General features: G+C 43.5%; 1 protein-coding gene across 4 annotated transcripts in view; it reads left to right on the top strand.

Annotated features, from left to right (window-relative positions):
• The window catches only part of B4GALT4 (beta-1,4-galactosyltransferase 4), a 32,511-nt gene that overhangs the window by 5,095 nt on the left and 21,416 nt on the right, over positions 1-6,000 (top strand). The window contains exons 1-2 of one of the 4 annotated variants that reach the window (XM_046659109.1): positions 2,752-2,794; positions 3,517-3,614. The exons of 1 other annotated variant lie outside the window; for it this stretch is intronic. The gene's annotated coding sequence lies outside the window, so the exon portion shown is untranslated. Of the gene's footprint in view, positions 1-9; positions 186-2,751; positions 2,795-3,516; positions 3,615-6,000 lie in introns of those variants that run through there. 2 more of the 4 variants (XM_046659110.1, XM_046659112.1) reach the window with 2 other exon arrangements.

Below are 6,000 nucleotides of genomic sequence, written 5' to 3'. Positions count from 1 at the left end.
GGGCGGCGGGCCGGGGCGGGGCCCGGGCCGGGGCCGAGCGCGCGCGGAGCGGCGCAGCGCGAGCGGCGGGGCGAGCGGGGCCTGCGGAGGCCGAGCCCGGAGGGAGGGACCGTACGGCTTCGGTGCGAGCAACACCGCGGCGCTCCCGCTGCCGCCGGCGGGGGAGCCGGGCAAGATGCGGCCAGGTAGGCAGGGCTGCAGGGGTCGCCCCCGAGGCCTCGCTCACGGCGCTGGGGTCGCCCCCCAGCAGCGCTCTCCGCGCGGGCGCGTCAACGTGAAAAAGCCCTTCTGCCTTGGAGCCCTCTTTCCACAGGGTTTCTACTAGGAAACCGCTCAGCTGGGCCCTGCAGGGGCCGACGAATGGTGAAAGTCACCTGGCTTTTAAGGTATTTCAGAGACACCTACCCGTAGTCCCGCTCCTCATCCAACCGGTATCTGTCGATCGTTGTCTGTCGGTGTTCGGTCTTGCATTAGGTGAGGCGTAACTCTAGTTTGAAAAAGATAGAAAAGTCCAGGAGGATTGGGACTGAGAAAAGGCCTTGGGGTGGTAGCCTTGGGAGCAGTGGGCGTGCGCCAGGTTGCACAGTGTTCAAGGGTGGGTGAGGGCTGCGGACGGGGAGCCGGCCGGGGCACAGGGCGACCTCTCTAGCCGTTTGGTGATGAAAAGGAGGAGGAAGAAGATAGAAATTTGAGGGTTGAGGAGAGGCTTGTTGTTTTTATTTTTTAATTCCTGAATTTTTTAGAGAAAGGACAGTAACGTAGTGGGGATGCAAGAAAGTCAAGGAATCTTGGATAGGGATGAATAGGATTCAGGGTCCAGGCTGGGAAATTGGGCCTAAAAAGTGGAGTGGAGGGCTATCCTAGCCACCTGGGCTGGGTGGGAGTGCTGGAATGTGTCTCTAGGGTAAGGAGATAATGATTGGCCCATAGTTTATCTTTTAGGAATTTTATCTTCTAGAACAGGGCTGGCCTTTAAGCCCAATGAAATTGCAAAGATTTTCATGTACCCGTCTGTATGCATTTTTGAGAGAGAAGATCTGTGCTTTGATGAGATTCAAAACATCTGTGAAAGAGAAGCACTCAACTGTTTGACTATATTATCTGGGCGGGGAGTGTGATAAAACTAGCTGTTATTATATTTTATATGCCACTTGTTAGGATAGGTATTTACTATCTGTGTTAAACTGAGCTAATGACAATGTGTTTTTTTCCCCAGAGATGTGTGCAAATGATTTGAGAACTCTCTCTTTGAAGATCTTTTATTCTTAGTGGGAACATCCAACCCAAGGCAGTGGGGGTTTTCTTTTTTTTTTTTTAAAGCCATCAATGAACAATGGTTTCTCAAACCCACCTCCGTTCCTGTTGAAAATATGGATTCCTTGGCCTCACCTTGGGCCTTTGAAATAAAAATCTCTGAGGGTGGAGCCTGGAATAGGAATTTCAAATAGAGACCACAGGATTCTCGGTGTTGAATGTCGTTGACCACCTCTGAGGGTTTTCTTTGAGATTTGGGCTCGTTGGGGCCTCCTTAGAATAGATTCCTTAGAGGTTATATCAATGAATTGTTGCCAGGCTTCTGTAATCAAAAGTTATAATCCCTGTTTATTGTGTCCACTCTAAATTTTAATATATTTTAAAGGAAATGACATTGTTTCTGATCATAAAAGCCCCGTTTTAGAAAAGTTAGAAGATACCAAAGAAATGAAATGTCACTAATCCTATAATTAGGAGACAACCACTGGTGATTCTTTGTGGCATTTTATATGTGAAAGACATTCACACCACAGATGTATAGCACAATTGGGATTGTATTCTACGTACATTTTTATATTCTGGGTTTTTTTCACTTAGCTATCATGAGCACTTTCTCATATAGTTATCTATCTATTTATTTTTTTTATTTTTATTTTTTGAGAAAGATTAGCCCTGAGCTAACATCTGCTGCCAGTCCTCCTCTTTTTGCTGAGGAAGACTGGCCCTGAGCTAACATCTGTGCCCATCTTCCTCTACTTTATATTTGGGACGCCTGCCACAGCATGGTTTGCAAGTGGTGCCATGTCCACACCTGGGATCCAAACCGGCGAACCCTGGGCTGCTGAAGCGGAACGTGTGAACTTAACCGCTGAGCCACCGGGCCATCCCCTAGTTAAGTTTATTTTTGAAGTATAATTGACATACAATATCCTATTAGCTTCAGGTTGTATATCATAGTGATGCAATATTTGGGTACACTAGGAAATGATCACTACAATGTGTCTAGTTACCATCTGTCACCATACAAAGTTATTACAGTATTATTGACTGTATTCCGTATGCTGTACATGACATCCTCATGACTTATTAATTTTATAAGTGGAAGATTGTGCCTCTTAATCCCTTTCACCTATTCCGACCAACCCCCAACCCCTCCCCACTCTGGTGACCACCAGTTTGTTTCCTGTATCTATGAGTCAGTTTCTACTTTGTTTGCTTGTTTGTTTTGTTTTTTAGATTCCACATGTAAGTGGAATCATATGGTACCTGTCTTTCTCTGTCTGACTTATTTCACTTAGCGTAATACCCTGTAGGTCCATCTATGTTGTTGCAAGTGGCAAGATTTCGTTCTTTTTTTATGGTTGAGTATGTTGTTAAGGGTTTTTTTTTGTTTTTTTGAGGAAGATTAGCACTGAGCTAACATCTGCCACCGATCCTCCTCTTTTTGCTGAGGAAGACTGGCCCTGAGCTAACATCCATGCCCATCTTCTTCTACTTTATGTGTCGGACACCTCCCACAGCATGGCTTGATAGGCGACGGGTAGGTCTGCGCCCTGTATCGGGACTGGTGAACTCTGGCCGCTGAAGCGGAGCACGAGAACTTGCCTGCTGCACCACCAGGCTGGTCCCTGTAGTTAAGTTTTTTAAACACCATTTTAATGAAAGCATATGTTCATCATATGGAGGTACTGTAATTAATTAAATCAACTCCCTATTGTTAACATTTTGATTTTTTTCAATTTTTGGTTATTTCAGTAATGTTGGTCTGAGTATCATGATCGATCTCTCTGATTATTTCCTTAGAGTAAATTCTAAATGATGGAATCAAAAGCCATTCAGATGCGTTTTTAAAATCTCATTTTCACATATCTTCTTATTGCTTTTCCTCACCAGAAGGAAAATTAAGGTTTCTGAAGGATCTGTTGCGTTCCAGGTCCTCTCTCTTATTTCAGAGGTTCTCAAACTTTAATGTGTGTAAGAGTCACCTGGGGAGCTTGTTAAAAATTCATTTTCCTGAGTCCCAGGCGCAGCCGTTCTGACCTGTCAGCTCTGGAGTAGGGCCAGTCTGCAACTTTAACAGATGCCCATCTGTGTTTGATATTGGTGCTCGTGGAACCACACTTTGAAAAATGCTTTTTAAATAAATAGCAAAACCCACTCGGAAATTTAGGTCACTTGCCCAAAGCCATTCATACATCTGGTAACGAGATTTGAACTCAGCTGTGGGTGACTTCAGAGCCCCTGTTTTTTATGTTACCTCAGACCTCGTCAAACCTTCTCATTGATGTGCCCCTCATGACTGCAGCAAGGGAACCCCGACTGACCCCACTGCAGGGTTCCCTGGCCTAGCTGAAAATGACGTAAGTACACAGCAAACCTCCATTAAGGTCCCCCATCAGAAATTCTTGTGAGTTCTGTTATGCTGCGTCACATAGACTATATAAAACAATGCCTGTCCTTTGCTATTGAAATTTACTGCATGTTTCCTGATGATTTCATGACAGCTCTTGCTGTAAGATGGGTGACATAGCACCACCTTTTGCCCAGGGACCCTGCTCCAGAGTGTGCTGTGGGTGTGGGGGGGGAAGGGGCACTCTAAACAGCAGCTCCTTTTGGAGTCAGGAAAGAGGGGCAGAATGGGGTGGGCGTGACGAAGAGAAAATGCCGTTGATTAGAGTTGGGGCCCCTACAGTTAGGAACGTGTTGATGTTAATCAAGCAAAGGGAGCTGGCGGGGGTGAGCCTTTTTCCGTTTTTAATCTCTTCCCCAAATGGAATTTTATACCCATTAAATTTTTTCCTGTCTTTATTAATCTTTATTTTTCTTTCTTTTTTCCCCCATCTCATCCCTTTTGGTAGTAGCCCGGGATTATGATGTGACCTTATGTATTTCAACTAGTATGTCCTAGAAAGTCATTCATTATTTATCAAATTCAGCACCTTCTATGTCAGGTCAGTTTGAAGCACTAGGAATACAAAAAACAGTGATTCTTTTTGAGAATTGTTAGTTTTATTCCCATATGTTGGCTTTGGTTTTATTCAGTCTCCAACTTTTTAAATTTTAATTTTTAATTAAGTTTAGACTTAGAGAAAAGTTGCAAAAATGGTACAGAGAATTCACTCAGCTTCCTCTGATGTTGGCCCCTTACATAACCATGGTTCAGTTATCAGTGCTATTAACTAAACCACAGACTTTATGGGAATTTCATCAGTTTTCCTGCTAATGATTTTTTTTTTCCTGTTCCTGTATTCTATTCAAGATTCTACACTGCATTTAGTTATTTCTTAGTAGTCTCCTCTAGTCCAAAATAGTTCCTCAGCTTTTCCTTGTCTTTCATTATTTTGACCTCTTTGAAGAGTACTGATTAGTTATTTTGTAGAATGAATTTATCTGATGTTTTCTCATGCCTGTAATGAAGTTATGCGTCTTTGGCAGGAACACCAACCACAGAAGTGGCATTGTGTCCTTCTCAGTGCAATCCATCACTGCTTCTTGAGGTGGATAGGTCTTACTACTGGTGATATGCACCTTGATCACTTTGTTAAGGCAATATCTGCTGGGTTTCTCCACTAGAAAGTTACTGTCTTTTCGTTTGTAGCTAATAATTATCTTGGGGTATATACTTTTGAGACTATAAACTCTGTTTATCCTCACATTTTCACCCACTAATGTTAGCACTCATTGATGGATCTTGTCTGCAGTAATTATTGCAGTAATATTTGCCTAACACTAATTTTTTCCATCTCTTTCTTCCTTATTAATTGAATGTTTACTCTGAGAAAGAGCTGCCCTTTCTCTCCCATTTATTTGATCATTTATATCAGTATGGACTCATGGATATTCATTTTATTTACTGGGTTAAAATACAATGCCATCACTGTTTTCTTGCTCAAATGCATCCAGTTTTGGCCACTAGGAGCTCAGTCTTTGAGTTTAAATGACTTGTACATGTAAGTGGCTGTCATCATTTCTGTCCCACCCTTGCCCCCCACCCAGGGAACCATTGGTTCTTTAGAGTCTGGGCAGTGATCTCTTAGAAGTCAGGTAAAGGAGCTATAATTGGGAGAATGAATACCAGAGGCCCAAGGAACGTAGGCCAACATGTGTGCAAACAGTCAGCTCTCAGGAACTCTGCAGGAGTAAAAGGAGCAGCAAAATACCAGCCTTTCTACTGGTGCTGCCCCAGGGAGGCCCAAGGGAGTAGGACCACATGCCTGGGGCCACATCATGCCCACTGTGAGATGCCGTACGGGATCACCAGATGGCTTTAGAGATGTTGGAATGTTGATTTTGGTGCTCTTGACTGCTGAATGAAGACCACACCCTTTCTCCCTGGTGTCTAGCGCTTAGTAAATAATTATGGAGTAACACCTGGTGTCCTCCCCCGACCCCGACGTGGTGATGCAAAAATGTATGTGTGTAGAGATTCTCCAAGAATGATACTTGCATTCATGCTGATTTACCTTCTGTTATAGCTTGTCTTCCATGCTGTATTTTTTTAATTATTATTATGGAAAATTCCAAGTGTACGCAAAAGTAGAGAGAGAAAGAAAATCAACCCTCAGGGTGCTGATCACCCAGCTTCACTACTTCTCAATGTTCTGCCAATCTTGTTTATCTCTTACCCCACTTTTGGAGGAGGCAGGCTGGTATATTTGAAAACAAATTGCAGACATTAAAATCTAGGAAAGGACTGAAATAAACTCTGAGTGCCAGGACTATACTTTAATTCCCTTTATGTCCCTT

The sequence above is a fragment of the Equus quagga genome, chromosome 4 (assembly GCF_021613505.1).
Source record: "Equus quagga isolate Etosha38 chromosome 4, UCLA_HA_Equagga_1.0, whole genome shotgun sequence".
Classification (NCBI taxonomy): Eukaryota; Metazoa; Chordata; class Mammalia; order Perissodactyla; family Equidae; genus Equus; species Equus quagga.
The sequence above is the reverse complement of the archived record's forward strand: the minus strand, read 5'-3'. Positions and strand labels throughout refer to the sequence as shown.